This window comes from Macrotis lagotis, chromosome 1, assembly GCF_037893015.1.
Source record: "Macrotis lagotis isolate mMagLag1 chromosome 1, bilby.v1.9.chrom.fasta, whole genome shotgun sequence".
Classification (NCBI taxonomy): domain Eukaryota; kingdom Metazoa; phylum Chordata; class Mammalia; order Peramelemorphia; family Peramelidae; genus Macrotis; species Macrotis lagotis.
Window position 1 is genome coordinate 154,192,935 of NC_133658.1, and position 22,191 is coordinate 154,215,125.

The following is a 22,191-nucleotide window of genomic DNA, read 5'->3' on the forward strand; positions in this document are numbered from 1 at the left end:
TATTCTAACAAGCACTTTCTACAGAGAAACAGAAATAGGTTTTGATGGAGGATGGAAGAAGAAAAGTCAGAAATGCATCAGTCTGATGAGAACCATCCAAAGGACAGAGAAGAAAATTGGAAGGGGGACAAATATATGATTCACTTATTTTACAGTGCTTTGGATTTTTGCTGTTTCCTAGACCCCAAATGAAAAGTCTAAAGTGAGAGGCAATCTGTTGCAAAAAAGAAAATCCAACAGGTCAACAAATATCAAAGATAGGTCAAGCATTGTACAAGGTTCTGGGGAGAGTCAAAGATAAATAAGACCTGATCCTACAGAGATTTCCATCTAGATGATAGATAATATATGTACCACTTCTACTCTGCCTGACTGAACCAGCTTGCTCATTGGTTGCTATGGCCAAAAAAATTTCTATCACCTAGCAGTCATGCCCCTAATGCCGATCCCCTGGTCTTCCCCATGATAAACATGCAGCCTGGTGTTCCAATTTGCAAATTAGTATGACCCATCAAAGTCTGAGTTCTTTTGGCACAGTCCAGAAGAAGCTAGAATTATGACCATAACATGATGAGGAGGCATGTGGAGGGGGGATAGTAAAGGAAGATTAAAAAAAAAACTTCAATGCAAGAATGGAAAAATAGATGAGATCAATACAAAAACTGTATTATATACACTGCAATACAAAAGATACCATCTATCATTTATTTTAAGGTAACAAAAAACTACTCTACCATAAAAAGTATTAAAGTGCCAAATACATTTCTCAGTAGCTCCCTTAGTTAAAACTGAATGACATTCAGTGCCCTACATCATCTGATACCAATCTGCTATTCCAGGTTATTTTATATTATTCCCTTTTATACACTCCCAACAATCCTGATTTCTCTTTGTTTCTCCAACATACCCTGTGATTTCCCCACCCTCCCAGTTTTTGCTTATGCCATTCCTATGGTTAAAAATGTACCATCGGGGCAGCTAGGTGGCGCAGTGGATAGAGCACTGGCCCTGGAGTCAGGAGTACCTGAGTTCAAATCTAGTCTCAGAAACTTAATAATTACCTAGCTGTGTGGCCTTGGGCAAGCCACTTAACCCCATTGCCTTGCAAAAAAAACTTTAAAAAAAATGTACCATCACCCCTTTTCATTTGTTAATATTTATCTTTGCCTTAAAAAACACAAAAGACACCTTCTGCAGGATGCTTCTTTCATTTTCTTTTTCCCCTTCTGTAACTATCTTCACTCTCAGACTTGACAGTTTACTATTTTACATTTTTCTGGTGCTCTCACCAAGTAACTCTGTATAGTTATTTGTGTTTGCCTTATTCTCCTACTAGACTATAAGCTCCTTGAAGGACAGAAACTGTCTTAACTGTCCTAGTCAAATCCCAGTGCAATACTCTGCATTCAACAGACATTTTGGAAATATTTACTGAATAAATAAGCTTAACTCTTCTTCGAGTACCTCTAGCACGTCCTCTATTGAAGAAAAAAATGAATGCCTTTCCTCTGGAGGCCTATATTAGATCCGGCCACCCTCAATCTTTATGGCTGTGTCCTTTGAATTAGCCTCATCGCTTACTACATTTAAAACATTTCAATCTTGTAGAACAGCCCAAGCTTTCCAAGATCACAAAGTTTCTTGTTTTGTTCTCTAATAAAAGTCCTAAGCACCTTTTCAATTCCAGGTAACAGCATATTTTTTTTTAAATGACAGCACAAAGTTTAGTCAAAGGATCTGGGTTTGTATTTGTGTCACACTGACCAAGTAAATTAACTACTCTGGTTTTTCAGTGTCTTCATTTTCAAAATGGGAATGGGGTGGAGGGTAAGGGTAGCATAAACTAGATTATTTCTAAAGTTCCTTCCGTCCTCTAAATCATATGATCTAGTTTCCTCTCAGTATCAAGATTTGGGGGCCCCCATTTTCCATTCAGGACTAGAACCAGTGAAGTACTGTCCTTGACCCCTGTTATCTCTCCATTTGCCAGCAAAGCTCAGGATCCACATTCATAAAAATGATACTTTTTCAGCATTTGAAAATTCACTTGGAAAATTAGAAGAAGGGGTTATGATAGCATATTTTAATCATATTTAAGACCTACCTTAAAAAGAAAAAATTCCTAAATATTCCACTAATTCATTTTTAGTTCATTTATACCTATTTATATCTGATTGAAATTTCAGATGTTTCATTTCCATCACTGCTTACAAAGTGCTTTGTAAACAACAGATACTTAATAGTTACTGAATGAATAAATTAAAGGCTAGATGTATGAATGAAACATTTTTAATAAAAAATAGAAGTATGAATGTTATATTCTCCACGAAAATCCTATTCCAAAGTCTCACTGTGGAATGGAGGTAATTCCAGGAACCATGACAGATGTTACCAAGCTAAAATGTCTTAAGTATGGGTCCGGGGATACAGTGTATCTCTATTGTATGATGCAGATCTAGATAAAATAGCAGAGGCTCGATCCCAGTCTGGCTGCACTGTGATGAAATTTTGGGGTTGCAGTAAACTCTAAGAAAATTATCCAAGTTGTAGAGTGCAGAGTACCAAAAGAGATGAAACCACAGATCCTAGAAGTATTTATACATGAATAATCTTTATTTTCAAAAATTATTTTATAAAGTATAAATGATAATCAATTCAACAGATATTAAGCATTTGTATGCTTAGACTCTAATAAAAATATAAAGTTTGGATAAGATACATAAGGATACCATGCACATATATCTTCATAGATAATTAGACAATAAAAATTATCAAAAAGCTAAAGCATTTGGGAAGTATAAGCAAAATACCAAGGTAAGACCTCAGTTAGAAAAGGGTTACCATCTGAGGTCCTCAGGGATGGTTTTGTGTAGGTGGTAACAGTTAAACTGAACTTCAAAAGATTAAGGAAGGGGGCTAGGTGGCCCAGTAGATAAAGCACCAGCCCTCAGAGTCAGGAGTACCTGAGTTCAAATCCAGCCTCAGACACTTAATAATTACCTAGCTGTGTGGCCTTGGGCAAGCCACTTAGCCCCATTGACTTAACAAAAAAAAAAAAAAAAAAAAATTAGGGAAATTTGATGGAATGCCATTTCTGAGGGATAGACAATAAGAATTAAGGAATTTAGAAGAGGGAGATATCATTATAAACTGATAAGGATTAGGGAAACTCTCCTGGAGGAGGTAATAGTAAAGCTTTGCCTTGAAGGATAGGTAGGATTTGAATAGCATACAATTTGTCCTGAGATTGCTGTTTTTCTGAAGATGATAGTGATTGAAGATGTACTATCTCTGAAAATATAAGCTTTAAATATCATCTAATCAAAGCTCCTCATTTTACAGATGGGGAAATTGATAGTAAAGAAGATTAACTGATAACAGCACTAGAGCTAAAAGTAAACCTCAGGTTATCTAATCTGACCTTGTTTTATAAAGCTAAAGAAAATGAGGCCCAAAAAAGATGGGTTAAATGATTTTCTAAGAATCACATAGGGCAATAATTGAGGGAATCTAAAATCTGAATGTAATGAATCTAAAATCTGATTCTAAATCCAGTACCCCTTTTTACCATACCACTATGGCTGAAAGTAAAATAGTTTCTGATTTAGAAAATATATTTTAAAATCTATTTCATTTTAATGACTTGATATAATGCAAAAATTTCAATACTAAATAAACAAATTGTGAAACTATCATAAAGATGATTGTGAAAGTGTTTTCAACATGGCTGAGTGGATGATTTAGCTTTTTCCAGTAATATAATCTTTATTTAATTAACTGGGTGATTTCATATCAGTAGTTTGCTATTACTGCCAATGCAATCAAATATGCAATAATTTAAACACTAAGGGATGAACAACTTGGACAAATTTTTAAAAAATATATTTCTTCTTACAATTGTGTTCATTAATAATAGTTTGTTGTTATTTTGTCAATAAAGATAGAAAGCTCTTGTTTATCTTATAGACTTTAAAGTTTATTATATTGACTAGTATTGCTGTTATAAACAAAAAAAGTAGAATTCCTCTGTGCCTAAAAGTAAATAACCCCTTCTTCCTCCAGTCCCACACTGTTCTTTGTTCCCCATATACCTCAATCCATACCAGTTAAGCAAACCCCTTCCACTGTGCCGTATGGTAATTCTTTTCCATAAATAATAATCTTCATTTTAGACCTCTTCTCCTCATCTTCCTTTTAGCTTTTGGCACTCATAGAGTGAGTCTTCCCTTCCTATGCATAATATTGTAAAGCAAGGCATCCTATTCAGTACTGGTCTTGGGAAGAGAAACAGAAAATTCCTTGTTCTATACTACTACCATTTATAGACTCTTCCTGTGCTACTACTGTCATTCCATAACCTCTCCCACTTCAAAGTCTATTCTATGCAAATTTATCACCCAATCCAGATCCTTGTGGCTTATATCTATTGGTTCATGGGTCATTCTCACTCCTTTCTCAATGAATTCAGTGCTTAACTTACAGACTTCTTTTCTACCCCAACCCCTGCCTTTATATTAAGTGGACTGTTGATTTTCCTTCAAGAACCCTTACTGCCTAGTTACTCAGTCTTTCAATTCCCACATGGGTTAAAGACTTAAGGACTTTGCAACTTCACCTCAGCTAGACAAAGCAATGGAGATACTCTTGATCTTGCCATAGATATTCTACTTCTGTGATCAAGAACTCTGAAAATCTATTATTTGATCATAATCATGGCCATTCCATCTCTTCCTATACCCTACTCTTACTAAAGCTATTCTTTACTTTCACTTGTTCTCTGGTTCCTCGGTCCCTCAGGATTTTCCTAGGTCACAGACCCTGCTCTAGCTACATCTTATTCTCTTTTCACTCTATGCTTTAGTGAAGCAGTTCAACTCCCATTCTCTCCTCTCAAATTTCTTGTTCTCTAGGTCCTTTGTCAAATACTAACCTGGATTACTCCCATTATCAATTTGCTTTGATCCTATTTGAGTATTGCAGAATGGAATCTGAGGAAGTCATGGAAGTATGCTGACAAATGCAAGTTTGCTTCAAATGCAGGATATCTATTCTCAAATGGGCCTTCATTATAGTAAGGCAATCCTTTTACTCCTCCTTAATTGATTCTCTATCTTACTCCCTTCAATTAATTATTAAATCTTTTCTTTTCCTCCTCAAGTCTTCCATAAAAATCTCTTATGAAGACCTCTTCTCATACTTTTTCATGAAAATCTAGGCCATTTCAGGCTCCCTCTTCTCCCTTTCTCTAAATCTCAAGACCCCTTGACTTCTTTTATTTCTGTTTCTAATGGAGATGTTTCCCTTCTCTGTAACGAGGTCAACATCTTGATCTGATCCCCTTCAATCTTGTCCAGCCAATTGCCTTCATTATAATTCCTTCTTATTCTCCAAACTTCAAACTCTCTCTGTCCACTGGTTCCTTCTGCCCTGCCTACAAACATGACCAAGATGCCTACAACCTTTTAAAAAAGAAAGTTCACTAGATCCTAGCATCCTTAAACTCTTTTCTATCTTTCATCTTCCTTTCACAAGCAAAGCTCTAGAGAAAGTCCTACTTCCTCTACTCTCTTTCTCAATCCGTTGTATTCAGATCTCATCTTTCAAATGAACTTGTTCTTTCTAAAATTGCCAATGGCCTCTTATTTGCTAAATTTAATGATACTTCTCAATGTTATTATATAGTATGGCATAGTCTAGTCAACTACTCTGCAATTTATAGCCTTAGAAAACTGAATATAACATTGATAGGTTAGGCAATTTGCTTAGAGTCAATTAATCAGTATATATCAGAGACAGGTTCCTCTGACTTTAACTATACCATCCTCTGAGGACCCTCATCCAGATTATCAAGATATGTTCTACCAACCTTACAAGGCTATTGTGGGATCATATAAAAATAGGGTATGTGAAAAGGCTCTCTATAACCATAAAGTGCTCAATGTTTGTAAGGTATAATCATTTTTCTTGGTGGTGTTTTTTTTTCCTTTAATTGTATAATGCTTAGACAGTTTTCTATTTCCTCTATCCAAATAAATCTTTAGAGATTCAAATAAATTTAGAGAATAAAATAAAGGTCTTACATGACATCTAACCTAACTCCTTTATTTTGCACTATAGATAATGAAATGAAGACTAAATTATCAACACAGAATCATAGAAATATCAACTTAGAGCTGGCAGAAAGCTTGATCTACCATCTACTCCAATACCATCATTTTACAGATAAAAAAAGCAGAAAGCAAGAAGGATGAAGTGAGTTGACCAAAGTTACACAGGTATGAAATGTCAGAGGAAAGAATGTAACCCAGAACTTCTGATTTCAAGTCCAATGCTCATTTCATTGTACCACCACCTCCGTAAAGTGATTTGTACAATACAGAGCATACATACAGAGCATAACTAGAACCTGGTTTAACAGCACTTCATACTTTACAAACACTTTTCTCATACAACCTTAGAAAGTATATTAGAAAAGTATTATTTTTATTTCAGTTATAGAAATTGAGTACCTGAAAGGTTGTAACTTGCCCAAAGTTATACAGCTATTCTGGAGGTAGAGTGATGAAAAACATCCAAGTGTTAAAAGTAAGATGAAACAAATTTTGTCTAAGTTAACTCACTAGATAAGAAATAAAAATCTTAAACAAAAAATGCTTTAAGTAAAAAGGTAAAAAATCAGTTTCCACCTTCAAGATATTTTTGTCCCAATCATGTTAATTATTTTTCCCAAAATATTTTCCTCCTATCATGGAACTTTCCTCCTTGATTGTCTTTCTCTTTTTTTTTCCTTTGAAGGGTATTAGAGTTAAGTGACTTTCCCAAAGTCACATAGCTAAAAAGTTTTTGAGGTCACATTTGAAATCAGATCCTCCAGACTCCAGGACCAATACTTTACCACCACTTAGCTGCTCCCTTTCCTTGATTTTCATCTAAGTAAATTAGAGAAATGATATAAGTAGTATGCACAATGTTCAAAAAAATTAACTTCAGAACTGTGATCATGACAATATTTTTTTATCTTGAGCAATTCATTTTATTTTTTTATTTTTTAAAGATTTTATTTATTTTGAGTTTTACAATTTTTCCCCTAATCTTACTTCCCTCCCCCCACCCCCCACAAAAGGCAATTTGTCAGTCTTTACATTGTTTCCATGGTATACATTGACATGACCATATTTTTTTTTTAGGTTTTTTGCAAGGCAAATGGGGTTAAGTGGCTTTCTCAAGGCCACACAGCTAGGTAATTATTAAGTGACTGAGACCGGATTTGAACCCAGGTACTCCTGACTCCAGGGCCAATGCTTTATCCACTGCACCACCTAGCTACCCCATCATGACCATATTTTCAATACTTTCCCTGATTATTATTCATTGAGGCTGTAATTTCACTTTTTTGGTTTCTTTAACTTCCTAAATTAGGGGAAAGAAGCCTAGAAAGTCAAAATAACTTTTTCTTTATTTCTCATCTCTCTAACTACCTTTCGGGTACCTTGAGATCAAAGTCTACCATAGTTAAGTGATTAATATAGAGTTACTCAATTCAAAATACAGCATTCAAGACAGTATATCCCTATTAAATGGCATGCAGTGCTTCTATATAATTCTGAAACAGATAAATTCCATTAAGAAAAAAAGATTTCAGATTTTCACAATAACCAAAGATAGAAATGCACCTACTAAGAAAGTCTCAGGACTGACTGAGGAAATGAACTGAGAACACAAAGTCAGAAGTCTTCACTAGACAATTTCTGAATTTTTTTTGCAATTGAATCAATTGATAGTTAACAATAAAATTTCAAGGTTACTGCCAAGTATGCTATTTATATAAAAGAAGGTCAAGTGAATGTTTCAACTAGAAGTCATAGGACTAAGCTAATTGATTAAATAAGGGAGGTAATGGAAAAGCCAAAGATAGTGCCAAGGTTTTAATCATGGGAGATTGGATGAATGTTGGTGCCACAGGATTTTTAAATTTTTTAATTTTATTAGTCATTTGATATTGCCAAATATTCAAATATTTGATACTACTTCAATGTAATCTCATCATATACCTTTGAAAAAGTAGCACGGAATTAAGAACAGTACATAAAGTGGCAAAAATTATCAAGACACATACAAAGAATACACTCAGTCTTCAGATTGAGGACTGGAAGTGCTTCAGATTTACATTTACATTTTAGAATTACTAGAGAAAACACTGGTGCTAATCTTCAGGCTGGGGTAATTGTTGTTGTCATGCCATGCACATATAAATATTCATCCAGATTTGAAGGGGAGTAAAACCTCCTTCATGGTATCACTGATAAAACAAAAATCTCCTTTTTTTCCTGTATTCTAATGAAGCACATTTTGAAAACTTGTCATACTTAAAAATGATTTACCCCTGAGTCTTTTATGTGTTAACAGCACTGTGAGGTTGAGGCTTTCATTTTTAACATGATTATTTGATTAGTTTTCAAAGGGTTATTGGGTTGTTTGGAGAGTGGGTGGTTTGAGGAGGTAAAGTTACAAGGGGAAAGTAATATATGATTCCATTAGTCACAAATCTCTAGTATGTATAATTCTGCTTTTTGGAAATAATAAAAGTCTCAATCCTCGTATTTTTCTGGTTTTTTCTTTTCATTTCTACACAAACTAATTTTTTTCTGATTAAAGGGACTATTGAGAAGAAAAAATTAACCCTAAACAGACATCAGATTATACACTTTTTAGATCAAGTAGATGTAACAACCCTCTGAGAAATTCCCAAAATGTCAGACAAGCTTCCTCTTTTCTCTTGTTGTCACCACTTTCACTTTGCATTCTAAGGAACTAAATTCCTACCCTGTGCAGAACTTTGGACAGCTACAAGATGTAGATAAATCATGATCCCTGTCTACAATGAATTTAAATTCCAATGAGTGATATGATACATACTAACAAAAAATAACTGGAGTACGACACAGACTGAGATGCAAAGTACTATGTGAGATCATGGGTTTTCATTGCTCACCTGTCTAACTCTTATCTATTCCTTCTATAACTTCAGCATTGAGGAATCCATTAAATCCTGAGACAATCCATTTCACTTGTAATTATCTTTCATTGTGAAAATGTTTTATCCTGCATCTTAAACCTAAGTCTGTCTCTGTAACTTCTATCCATTATTCCTAAGTCTCCCTCTATGGACAGACTACACAAGACAATTCTATTTCCATATTATGGTCCTGCTCTGCAACCTCTATCCATTTTTTCTAAGTCTCCTTCTGTGGACAGACTACATGAGACTTAATTCTTTTTCCATATGATTTCCTGCAAATATTTAAAAGATCCTTTAATATTGCCTTAAAGCATGTCTTCTTCAGACTAAACATACTTAGTTCCTTCCACTGACCTTCAAATTGCATGATTTCTAATCAGCTCACCCTCTTCTATAAATGCTCTAGTTTGTCAATGACTTTTCTAAATTGGAGCAACCAGAACTGATTAAACAAGAAGATGTGGCTTGACAAGATTAGACAATTGGCTCCCAAAAAGAACTACTTCCTTCATTCTAGAAACATTATTTTTCTAAATGTAATTGTGGAGTGGCCCTGAATTTGTTTTCTTGAGTTGCCCTATTTTTCCAGAGATGATCTTTTGCAACTGAATTCTATTAAACTCTCAGTGCTCGTGTGAAGCCAAGTCAGCTACACTCCTAGCTCTGGCCAGCCTCACCCAGACTGATAAATCATTTGTGCAGCTGGAACTTGAGGATAAGCAAGACCACCCTACTTTCATGATCTAGGCAGTACTCAAGAGAGACCCCAGACATGCTTCACTTTTCTCATGATTCATCTCTAAGGAATTTCCCCCCTTCCCTTTCTTTTCCTCTGGCAACCTTCTGTCCTCACTGTAACATAAATACCCAAGGTTTTGCGTGTGGTGCTGTGCTCCATTCACATGCATGTTCATTTCTCTTATAATAAATCCAGTTTTTACTCATATCTTATGGAGCTGTAATTTTTGGTTAATACAACCTAAAAGCTATCATGTTAGGCTTTTTTTGTCTTTTGGCTTATATTAAGCATGTGGTACACTATAACCCACAATGCTGTACTTGGACATGAATTTGGTGGGATAAATGCTAGGTAAAAATCATATAAAGTCTGAGCCCACCATTCTCCAGTGGTATAGGAAAGGATGTTGGAGTGAAATATTTGTGACTTTTATTCTTGCTATATCTTCAAAAAAAAATTCCTTTGTAAAAGCTAATTGATATTAACTGGTTACTTGTAACAGAAGAATTAATTGTTGGTTAACAATGATGAAACATCTCAATGTGAGAAGTGAGAAAGATAGCACTGTAGATATCCCCTCCACCTCAAGGGTACCCTTAGAACCCTGAGTGAAATATTTAAACCCCCATCTAGAAGGGGGAAGCCTGATCATCTCTAAAACAACATGTATAGGGATGGCTAGGTGGCGCAGTGGATAGAGCACTGGCCCTGGAGTTAGGAGTACCTGAGTTCAAATCCGGCCTCAGAGACTTAATAATTACCTAGCTGTGTGGCCATGGGCAAGTCACTTGACCCCACTGCCTTGCAAAAAGCCTAAAAAAAGATAAAATAAAAATAAAACTGATATAAGGGACAAATTTTTGTAAACATTAGTAAATATGTCACATAAAGTATAATTTTCAATATAATTGTTAGATTTTTTTAAAATGATAGAGAAGAATTTTAATAGACTACACAATGATGAGACTCAATGTCAGGATAAGTAAACTGTAGATCTATATGTGCTAGTTAAAAATGTGACACTTTGTACAAGTAGGGCATATCACATGCTTCACTAATAAACACTTATATGAAGAAACATAAGTGAAGACTTATATGTAGTCTTTCAAGTTGCTCCAAAAATAATAACCTTTACAAAAAGAGTCTATTGAAAGGAATGCCCTTTACAAAATCATGGTGCTATATTAGGGCAAAATATAAATCACTTCCATTATAACTAAACACCCTAGATTTGTTGTGCTAAATAAAGTACTATGATGGGTGTTTGCACTAAAAGAAGAAATTGCCATTTAAAGTGACAACAATAAAAATGAAGCAAATATATTTTATAACAGAAATTTGCTGGATATTTTTGGAAAAACAGTACTTTAAATAAGCTAATGCTAGATCTTTGAATTCACACTGATCCATAAAGATAAAATGACTGAATTTATCAAAAAGTTAGAGCTACTAATAATGAATTGAAAAATATTTTCAATATATTTAATTTTTTAAAAAACACATGTCCTTCAAATGAAATAGACAAATTAAAGCCTTGTTTATTAAATATTGTGATCAATCTGTAAGAGCAGCTCACCTAAATATTCTAAATATGAATGGCTAAGGAAGCCATGTGCCTTGAAGAAATATAATGCAGCTGGTCTTATTCCATCTGAAGAAGTATTAATAAACTTGTCTTCTGAATGAATATTGAAAAATTCTCTGGTATGTCAAAGAAAGAAATAGAAATTTTACTATTATTCATACCATTTATTCAAAAGAGTTTTCTGATGTGGCCATTATGAAGTTAAAATATCAATCTTATTTGATAGATGAAAAATAATGACTACCACCAATATCAAAGAATTCATGTTTTGAGAAATTCTAATCTAAAACTCCTGAGTCACATTGTCATTTGTGTTTCAAATATATAGAATTAAATGACTTTTTAAAAAATAAATTAAAATCTGTGCATGTTACATTTATGATATATTTATGATTGATGTTATGATTGCAATAAATTCAAAATTTTATTTTAGTAAAATATAAACTCAGACAATTTATTTGAGTATGTCATTTCATAAAAAGATTGAGAAAGTTATGATTTTTTGAAAACCATTGTGGTAACAGATTAAATATGAAAAGTGAAGAAAATGAATAGTAAAATACAGTCTCATAGTTAAGAACATGGGGAAAAGGATGAATGGTTTTAGAGGGGCAAATAGTAAGAACATTTTGTTATGTGCTGAATTCAAGATGTCAACAGAACATCTATTTTGAACTCCTGGTAGGTAGTTAGTTATAGATGTGAGTATGGGATTCCAGAGGAAACTGAGTCCAGATATATTGCCCCCAGAGTTAGAGAAAAGAATAGAAACAGTAAAGAGTAAAAGATCTTCGAAGCCAAGGGAAGACAGACAGAGTAGCCAGTAGGAGGGGATGGGTAGATGTCTTAAGTTATAGAGCGATTATAGAGGATAAGACATATAAAAAGAACATTGGATTTAGCAAGTAGGAAGTAACTGGTGACCTGAGAAGAAACAGAGTGGTGAGAGAAAAAAATCAAATTACAAAAAGCTTTAAAAGACTAATAGAGAAGATTATATGCTACTGTACCAGCAATAGGGAGCCACCAAGTTAAACAAGTAGGAGAGAGATAGGGGCAAATCTTGACTTAAATCAAAATCACTTTGACAGTTATATGGAAGACAGATTAGAATAATGAAATATTCAAGGCAAGGAAATCAATTTGAAGGCTATTGAAATATTCAAGACGAGAGAATAAAAGACTAAAGTTGTGTCAGTGGGAGTATCTAGAAAATGAAAATAAGAGATAAGTTGTAGGGATAGAAATAGAAGAATTTGTCAATTTATTAGATGTGTAGAATGAGAGAAAATGAAAAGTCAAGGAAAATGCTAAAATGCACCTGGGAGACTGGAAGAATGGTACTTCTTTCAATAGAAATGGAGAAATGAAAATAAGGTTAGGAGGAAAGATCATTAGTTGTGGTTTGGGCATACTGAGTCTGAGATGTCTCTGATGAAATGTTCAACTGTTAGATGGTAAAGTGGTAAAGTTGGAAGTTGAAGAGGGAGACTATCTGGTATAGAGACTATAATTTTACAGTGGTTGATAAGGTCACCAAGAAACAATATGACAATTGCCAGTAAGGGGGAATTGTTGTGGATAATGAAGAAAGGAAAATGAAAAGGACAAGCCAGACAGGTAAGAGAAGAATCAGAAGGGAGTAGTCTCATGAAAACTGAGAGAAGAAAGAACATGCAAGAGAAGAGAAGATTCTATTTTGTCAAATGCTGTTGGAGGATTGACTAAGAAAAGATCGCCTGATTTGGCAATTAAAATGTCATTCAGGGGAGGCTAGCAGTAGATAGAGCACTGGCCCTGGAGTCAGGAGTACCTGAGTTCAAATCTGGCCTCAGACATTTAATAATTACCTAGCTGTGTGGCCTTGGGCAAGCCACTTAACCCCATTGCCTTGCAAAAAAGCCTAAAAATAAAAATGCCATTCATAACTTTGGGGAGAGAAAATTCATTTATGAGAGGGCAATGAGGGAGAAGGTAATCAGCATTAAGGTGGTCAGTGGAAAGTCTCTTGTAGGAGGTGAGATTTTTGCTGAGACTTGGAGGAAGTTAGGGAGATGGAAGAATGTTTCTGGAATGGGAGACAACAAGCAAAAAAGGTAGAGTCAGGAGAGGCAATGCCCTCTAAAGAAAGAATGAGGCCACCAGATCATACAGTATATAGAAAGGAGTAAGACTGGAAAATAGGAAGGGGTCAGCTTAAAAAGAGTTTTAAAAGTCAAACAGAAGATTTTATATTTGATCTTAGAAGTAATCAGATGCTACTGGAGTTTATTGTGGAGAAAGGTGACACAGTCAGACCTGCTCATTAGGAAGGTCACCTTGACAGATTGAGTGGAGGATGGCCTAGAGGAAGGAAAGGCTTGAGGCAAGAAGATCAACCAGTAGACTGTTATGATGGACCAGATGTGAAGTAAAGAGGGCTGGGGGCAGGGACTCAAGAGAGAACCCGGAGCAAGTAGAAGAGAGGTTGCAAAGGTAAAAATCAACATGACTTAGAAAAAAGATTGGATATGGGGGGTGGAATAAGGAGTCAAAGATGACACCTAGGTTGAGTCTTGAGGAGCTGTAAGGATGGTCTTACTCTTGAAAGTAATAGGGAAGAAGAAAAGGGTTAGGTCTCAGGGGAAGATGAGTTCAGTTTTGGACAAGTAGAGTTTAAGATGTCTATATGCAATTGAAAGTGAGAATGAAGGTCAGGAGAGAGGTTGGAGCTGAATAAATGAATCCCAGAATCATGGTATGAAGAGGATAATTGAATTTATAGGAGCTAATGAGTTCACCAAGGGAAAGAATCTAGAGGAAGAAGAGAAGAGGGTCTAAGACAGAAACTTGGAGGTACCCTATTTTGCAGACATGAATTTGATAAAGATCTAGAGGAGTCTAAGAAGAAGGATTAAAATGGAAGGAGAACAAAGAAAGAGTGACTTGGGTTATTATCCCCAACTCTTCACTTTCTTTTACTTCTCACATCCAATTTATTATCAAGTACTACTGATTTTACTTTCTTAATACTCCTCGTATTCTCTGAAACTTTTAAAACCACCTTGATGCAAGATTTCATCACTTCACCATGGATTATTTCAGAAGCCTTTTGGTTGGTCTCTATACTTTTTCAATTGACATCTTCCATGTCTGTAATCTCTCTCTCCTCTCTGCTTACCTTCACCTCCTGGCTTCCCTGGCTTCTTTCAAGACTCAGTTCAAACAGCACCTTCTTTAAGAAGTTTTTCACAGTCCCTATTTCCCTCTCTTCCCCCCCCCAATAATAATGCCTACCCTCTAAGAGTATCAACTATTACATCATATTATTTAATACATATAAGAAATATGATAAACATAAATATCACATAATCTATGCAATTTTTAATGTCCCCATATGGGAAATGAGTTCTTTGCAAAGTGGGGAGAATGTTTTTCCCTTTCTTTCTATCTCCAATACTTATCAAAGTGCCTGGTATGTATTGGAAAGCATTTATAAATGTTTGTTGACTGACTGACTTACTAACATACAGAAGTAGTGAAAGAAACAGATGAGTAATATAGGTGAAAGCACTTTGTAACTGTAGAAATTTGTTAATAAAGTAGGTAGAGTAATATAACAGAAAATAATTGGTTGGATTTGAGACTCTGTCACTGACTAGTCAGATAATTCATTTGACCTCTTGTGGATCTTAGTAGACTAGGAAAATGATTGAATAAGCATGAGAAAGGTGATGGTTCTAAGGTGAGAAATGAATATAATCATTAAATATTATAACTATATGTTTTTCTTTACAAAGTGTTTTTTATGGTTTCCAAATACTTTCAAATACATTGGCTCCTCAATGGCCCATTCTATAAAATGATGAGATTGCACTGAATTATCAAAATTTTCTATCAGATTACTTTCAATTCTAACATTGGAGAATACTAATAGTTATCATTAGAATAAAAACTGTATCTTATTGCCAGGCTCCTGTCTACTATACCACAGTTTTCATTCATTTCTGAATAAAAAACACTACTAATTAAAAGATGTGCACTTACCTTGTGAAATAAAAGTAGTCCCCAAAATTATTTTCTAAGAGAATCAGTTTTCCCTTTCTTTTATAAGCAAACCCACCTAGATCTGCAATAAAACCCTCTCTTGTTCTGGGCCTTCCGTAAAATGTTTGGCTTTGGCACATGCTAAATTAAATGAAGCATTGCTTGGGGATTCATCATCCCAAGAACTTAATGAATGCAATTCGTCAGAGCTGCAGCCATTTTCTTTGGCCATTCTCAAACAAAGGCAGCAACTGATCAGCCAGGGAGGGCATGGGGCAAAAAACAAAAAAAAGCATTAAAGATGGAAACAGATGATATTTAATTATATAACTCTTCTCAACAATTCTCTTAGGAAAGGAATTATTACCTGGCTAGACACACACATATATTAGATCACGCTACTGAGAAAGCATTCCCTACGTTGCTCTTTTTTTTTTCCCCCATGAGAACCCATAATGACTGTGTTTATAAATTGGGTGTCTGAAAGCCTGGTAGCAACATGAATTCACAATCTGAATCGATGATATGTGTCTATCTATCTAACTACATGATATAGCATATATATGTGCATACAATATTTCTTTTTTTAAAGGCTCAGGTTTATTCATTCAATATTTATATTTTATTATTACACATAATTACATCCAAAGAATTAGCAATGTTCATTAATGCTACACTAATGCAGTCATAATTATGTCCATTTAAAAACTATAGCTAAATGAATCTAGAAGTATATTCATTTGTAATTCAAGGTATTTCTTAGTTAATTTTTAAAATATGAATCTATGCTTGCTCCCCTTATCACCAAAAGAAAAGGAAAATCTTTCAGGGAAAAAACAGTTTAGGTTTTGACTTGACTAAGAACCTTCTGGTAAGGGAAAGATATAGAAAACTGGAGCATTCACTAGGCTAAGAGTTAGGAAGGAAACCTAGGCTCCAGTCCTGTTTTGGCCTCTTTTATGACTTTGGACGAGGTGCTTCACTCCCCTGGGCCTTAGACTGCTCATCTGGAAAATGGGAATAATGGCATCCACTACTCTGCCTTCTTCACAGGATACTGACCCAGGCTAGACTCTACCATTAACTAGCTATGTGTTCTTTAACATGCTCCCATCACTTCTGTATGATTTAGCTTTCCTAGATATATATTAAAGGTCCTCCTGAAGCTAATATTCCATGATTCTCTGAAATAAAAGGAATTATTTTCAGATTTGATATTTAGCCTGGCTTTACATAATGATCTGTTTCTTTTTTTTCTTTTTAACCAGGCATGAGCTAGTTTGCTCTCATTTGGATCCTACCTTCTTCCGGATTGAATCAAACCCATCTCAGAGAGAGAGAGAGAGAGAGAGAGAGAGAGAGAGAGAGAGAGAAAGGAAGGAAGGAAGGAAGGCAGGCAGGCAGGCAAGGGGAATTGAGGAATTGAGTGACATATTGAGTGCTACATCTGTAAATCATTTCTGAGAAAATGAAAAGATATTGAAGTTGTAAAGGTCACTTTCTCAAGAAGGCTGAAAGAAAACAAAACATGCTTTTTCAGAGTCTACAAATTAATTGAAGATGCAAAATTAGGAATAGAACAAATAGGAAAGCTTCTGTTGCAGTGATAGAATGGGAAAAGGGTCTCTCATTTCATTAACTTTCAAGTCATTGTTATGGGTTGCTAACATTATTCCTAGCCCCAGCTAAATTAAAAAAAAATAGAGATTGAGGTACTAAAATGTTGCCCTGCAAATGGCTAGCAAAAATGGACAGGAAAAAGTACCTGATCAATATATTGATTGGAATGTTTGTCAGGTTAACATAGTAAAGATATGAGATGGCAACCAATAAATGGAAGGAAAGAAGGTTCCTTTTCTCAACAAACGCAAAATAAAAACAGGCACTTCTACAATAAAATGTGCTTTCCTATAAACTATATATATATATATATATATATATATATATATATATATAAAAATATATGTAGACCAGTGGACAGCCCGAACTATTGTTCTTCCCCCAAATGTCTCCATAAAACCAAGAAAAAACTGTTCTTGTATATATGGGGAAAAAAAATCTCAGAGAATTTTTACTTATACATCATGGATTTATAATTTGGATGCAGAGGAGCAATACCTATAGTGTTTTTTTTTTGCTTTTCATTTTTTAATTGTCTCCTATATCCCAAAGGGATAATGAAAACTATCACTACTTGTTTCTGAGAAAAGAGCAGAATTGATTGTCAGTTTCTCTCTCCTCATATACCCTAGCACTGCTCCTTGAGAGTGTCAAAGAGCATTTAAACATCCTCTTAAAGGTCACACAGCTACTAGGATTTCCATGTCTCTTAGCCTACATGACTTTGAAGAGTGAGCCTCAGAGCAGCCTCGGTCGGACAAGAAAACTCTTACTTCGGACAAGCTTTGTCCTTCTTCCTTGGAACAAAAGAAGGCTCCCCATCTTCTGGAGAGCAAGAGAACATTTATTTCTTTCAATTCTCTGGATTATTGATGATGAAATACTGAGGGAGAAAAGGAAAGACCTATACCAGCCTCAGTTAATAATCTTCTCCCAGCAAGAAATACTAGAAAAATTCAGGAATGGAATCATGGTAGCAACCCATAACAAGGACTTCAGCAAGCTTCATGACTTACTGGAAAGGTGGCCCTTGACAAAACTTCAATGTCAATGGCATTGCCTTTTCTCATTAAGTCTCACTTGATAGACTCTTTGTTTTTAAAAACTCTCTGTAATAATCTTTATGGACTAGACATTGGGCCTCTGAAGGAAAGCAGACATTTTTCTAAAACTATGTGACTACCTGTCATACAAACCAGATAAACTTTCAAATTGATCTGAGAAAAAAATCTTATCATTTTGTGTACTTGCTCATCTTGTCCTTACTTTCAAGCCAATTGTCGCCTCCTTTTCACCTCTACTGACCTCTACCTTCATATGTCCACAAAAGGACATGTTATATGCATGAAAGTACAGGAGGGTCAACTATTCCAACCTCCGAGTTTTCTTCATTAGGATAATGAAGCTGGGAGGGGAAACAAGATGACCTTGTCATCACTCCTTCAGTCTTCTCTTTTTTTTCCTCTCCTAATTTTTTTCCTATCTTCCTTTACAGCCAGAAAACTACCAAGAAAGCAGAAACAAAAACAAATTATCAAAATGTGTATGTATCAATTTCAGCCATCCAATCCGGAGACAATATCTTTTTTATAAAAGAATACATTTTGGACTTAAAACTGCCCTCTCATAGGATAATTTCATTTTGTTCTGTATTTCAGAATCCTGGACCTCAATAAGACATTCTTCCAAATAAGCCCCAGGGTTTAGCTATTTAAAGCCCTGCAAAGGTGTGTCTAATTTTTGCTCATCTAATGAGGTTGCTCCCTTTAATTCCATCAAAGAAAGGTGTTCGCACAGCATAAATGGATCAGAGATATATTCAGCTTTACAGTTATTCTAACACCTTGCTAACATCTGTTCATTATATTGAAGGCTATAAGGCTGGGGGGGATTTCTCAAAATTAAACTCCTTTCACATCTTCAAACATAAACACAATAGTCCTAGGAGGTAGACAACATAAGTATGATTTGTTTCCATTTAGGTGAAAAAAAAATGAGACTTAGAAATAAAGGATTTCTTCTCCCCAAAACTCTGCAGATGGGGGTTCCAAAGACATAAGAACATTGCATATAATGTTAGATTCTTTTGTCTTGATTTATTTGAATTTTTCCCTTTCATTTTTTTCCTTTTTAAAATGTTTTTGCCCTATGGAAGGTTGGTGGGTGGGAAGAGAAATGGGGACGCACAGGTGATATAAAAACAAAAGCTATCAAGAAAATTTATTTTTTAATGAGAAATTAAGTGCTTTTCTCAAGGTCATAAAACAGTTGGAATTAAAACCCTGATTTTCTGCCTTCAAGTTCAGGTTTTCTATTCGTTCTGCCGCTTTCAAAAATAAATATATGCTTTTTTGTTTTTAAGATAATGAATTCTCTATCGGTTAAAAAACAAAACCAAAAAAAAAAAAAGCCTAGTTTCTTCTTTGGTTCCATAATGTCAAGAAGTAGAATGTATATTTTATGTTACTGATGCCTTGTTTTTTAATACCACATTCATTTCTAAATATATTCCTTTCTCTTCTATCGAGGGTTCCCTTTTAAGGAAAATTTACAAAGGGAAAGTAAAAGCAACCAAAACTGACCATGTCTGATAGTACATGCAATATTCTTCATCTATAGTCCCACATCTCAGAAATGGAGGTGAATTTTTTCAACTCTTCTCCAGAACAAAATTTAAAGCCTATATAATTTCCTTTTTAGCTGTACATCCGAAAGATCACTGAAATAGCAGGATCCTAAATTCAATCTTCATTGTATATAGGACACCCAATGCTAGACATACCATCCAAGGAAATTATTTATAGTAGCACTTCTAGTAGAAGCAAAGTAGACAGCCATTGTATAGATACTGGACAAACAAATCATGATTCTTAAAGAATTAAGTATTGATGTGCTATAGGAAATACTGAGAATATATACAGATAATATAAAAACAAAAGATCAATAAAATTGATTTTTAAAATATGATACATGTCACTTATACCATATGCCTATATGTAACTAAATATAAAAATATGCCAAGAAATAAAAAAAATGAAAATCTTAAGATGCCAGTGATGAAAACCTTTTTGTAGAATTAAAATACTCTTATTAATCCTCTAGAAATGATATGTGGCTAAAATTTACAGGATCAAAAACATGATCCAACAGCCTCTAAGACAATTATTCATTTTTAAACAGTTTAAGTTTAAATAAAAAGCTCTTGAGGGGTGTAAAGTTCTATTATTTGTATTTTCTGAAAGCCTCCTCTATTATAAGTAAGGAAGCACAGTGAAATATTTTGCTTGGTTACAAAACAAAAATAATATAGTCATTCTCTTTTCCTCTACAAGGAACAGAAGCACCCTCCGTAAAGACAAGGATAGGAAACTAAGAGAGGTAGGTGAAGAGAAATTCCTTTGTAAAGGTAAAAATAATAAATTAAAATAAATATATCAAAGCTCTCTGACCCATAACTATTTGCAAATTTTAAAGTGCTATATTAGAGAGGATACTGACAAAAACTTAGGACCTCTGGATTTTTAGTATCTGCTCTACTACTTACTTCTTAGGTGACACTGGCAAATCATTTTAACTTCTTTCAGTCTCAGGATCTTAAAAGGACATAATAATACTTAGGATCTTTTCTTAGAAGGACATAATAATACTTGTACTGCTGGACACATAGAGTTGTTGGAAGGAAAGAAGGTTGTAAAATGCAAATCATAAATCTTAATTCATTCCAATTACTTGAGTCTGTTTCCTCACTGGGAAAGTGAAGGACTAGTATCGCCTTGGTTCTATGAGCAGCTGAAAGAAGTCATGGGAACTAGAGGGGAAAGAGGTTAACAGCCAGCATTTTGGGGAAGCACCAGCTTTAATTTGTACCAAATACTGACTTTCTACAGACCTACAGAAGCTATAGAGAGAGCTAACAGAGTTTGCAAAGCCTGTGGATTTTCCTTGACAGTGTTAAGAAGAAAAGGTCTGACCTTTCTGAATTCAGGACCAGGGCTCATCAAATTCCCAAGTTTTAGGATTCTATAAATAGACACTGGAATCCCTAGTGGTCAGGATTTGAGAAACAGGTGGTCAAACTATTCTTAGCCAACAAGGTCTTTGGCAAAAAGTCATTCATGTCTCTGAGCTGTTTTTAAATCAAAGTTATCCTCAATTAAAATAGGAGAAAGGAGGCTCGTCCCAATCCTTTTTTTTTCCTTTGTGATAGGATTGCAGAATTAGAACTTGGAGGTCATTGAGTCCACAGAGAGAGTTGAAGTTACCTGTCTAGGGTCACCCAGTTAGTGAGTATTGAGGGAAATGAACAAGGAGTCTCCTAGTAGATAGTACCAGTGCCATAGGGGAATGTTTTGCTTTTTCAGAAATGGAAAAGAATGGGGAAGGGGAACAAGGAAAGGCAATGGGGCAAAGAGGAAGGGTTCCCACAGCTATAACATTTCTGAGGTCAGATATGAACACATATCTTCCTGATTCCAGGATCAATGCTTTATCTTCTGTGTCACCAGATGTTTCATTATTTCAAAATTTCTTGGAGCAACTGACATTTCTACAAGTTTCTTTTGAAATTTATACTTCCCAAGGAACCCCATTCTAGCTCTGCACCTCAATATAACCTCATACTATACATAAAGAACCTGAAGTCCAGGGGAAAGTCCCACTGCTAAATGGCAAAGTCAGAAGCTGAACCCAGGACCTTTTCCTTCAGGTGCATGGACTTATTTCTAAATCTAAGAGTGAAGTATCATATTAATACCATAGGGGAAAAAAAGACAAAAGAAGCAAATACAGGAACAAACCTATGAGTCAAAGCAAATCTGCTTCTGAGGGGGTAAAAGTGTTCAACGTGACCTTTAAGTTGTAGGCCTCTACAGATGAAATGAGAAATACATTCAAATACTAGCAAAGAAAACAATGGATTTTAAAATTAGAAATGGATTGCTGAGAAAGCCTGGTAAAGCAAAGAGAGAAATTGGCCTCCAAGGCAATAAGACCTGGGCTCAAATCCCAATCTGAGCCATACTGACAGTGATCTTGGGCAAGTCCATAATCTCTGGATCACAGCTCTCCAAGACTAGACACTGATAGAGGGAATCCCTATCCCTAATCTTATAAGTGGCTTAAAGCTTAAGACTTATTTTTTTTTTGAATTTTTATATTTTTTCAATTATATATAAAGGTAATCTCCAATATTCATTCTTGTAA

General features: G+C 34.9%; 1 protein-coding gene and 1 long non-coding RNA gene across 3 annotated transcripts in view; one reads left to right on the plus strand and one right to left on the minus strand.

Moving 5' to 3' along the window:
- The window catches only part of MSRA (methionine sulfoxide reductase A), a 536,950-nt gene that overhangs the window by 353,975 nt on the left and 160,784 nt on the right, over window positions 1–22,191 (minus strand). The gene's annotated exons all lie outside the window — the stretch shown is intronic.
- On the plus strand, window positions 6,117–20,355 carry LOC141504275 (uncharacterized). The gene is made up of 4 exons (XR_012473265.1): window positions 6,117–6,275; window positions 18,485–18,532; window positions 18,648–18,716; window positions 20,322–20,355. It is a non-coding gene; the product is annotated as an uncharacterized LOC141504275 (long non-coding RNA).